An 870-nucleotide genomic window follows, 5' to 3' on the forward strand; every position below is an offset into this window, starting at 1 on the left:
TTTTTTTTTTTTTTGTATTTTTAGTAGAGATGGGGTATCACTATGTTAGCCAGGATGGTCTCAATCTCCTGATCTTGTGATGTGCCTGCCTCAGCCTCCCAAAGTGCTGGGATAACAGGTGTGAGATACCACACCTGGCCCAGTTAATCAATTTTTAACAAGGTGTCAGATGATTCATTAGGGGAAAAACAGTATTTTCAACAAATGGTGCTGGAACAACTAGATCCACCAGCAAAATAATAAATTTGGACCCCTACCTCACACCACATACAAAACTCAAAATGGATTAAAGTCCTAAATAGAAAAGCTAAAGTCATAAAACTTTTAGAAGAAAACATAGGTATAAATTTTGGGTTAGGCAGTGGTTCTTAGATATGACACAAATTACAATAAATTAAAAAATAGTGATAATTTACTCTGACCTATTGTAAAGAAAAGCAATAATTTCAAAGCTACTGCCAGATCTTTTGTGTCACTGAAAAGTATCCACCAGCAGTAGACAGTCCCATTGTTCGTGTTGTTTCAAATGCTCTAGCTGGCATAGTCTGAAATCCAGAGAATGGATAACAGGAAAACTGATTCTCTCAGCATAATCCTGTACAGTCCCATTGTTTTTTGTTTGTTTGTTTTTTGAGACAGAGTCTCACTCTGTTGCCCAGGCTGGAGTGCAGTAGCACAATCTCAGCTCACTGCAACCTCCACCTCCTGGCTTCAAGTAATTCTCCTGCCTCACCTTCCCAAGTAGCTGGGACTACAGGCACATGCCACCATGTCTGGTTAATTTTTTTTTTGTAGTTTTAGTGGAGACGGGGTTTCACCATTCTGGCCAGGCTGGTCTCGAACTCCTGACCTCGTCATCCACCCGCCTTG

The sequence above is a fragment of the Mandrillus leucophaeus genome, unplaced genomic scaffold (assembly GCF_000951045.1).
Source record: "Mandrillus leucophaeus isolate KB7577 unplaced genomic scaffold, Mleu.le_1.0 Scaffold1098, whole genome shotgun sequence".
NCBI lineage: Eukaryota > Metazoa > Chordata > Mammalia > Primates > Cercopithecidae > Mandrillus > Mandrillus leucophaeus.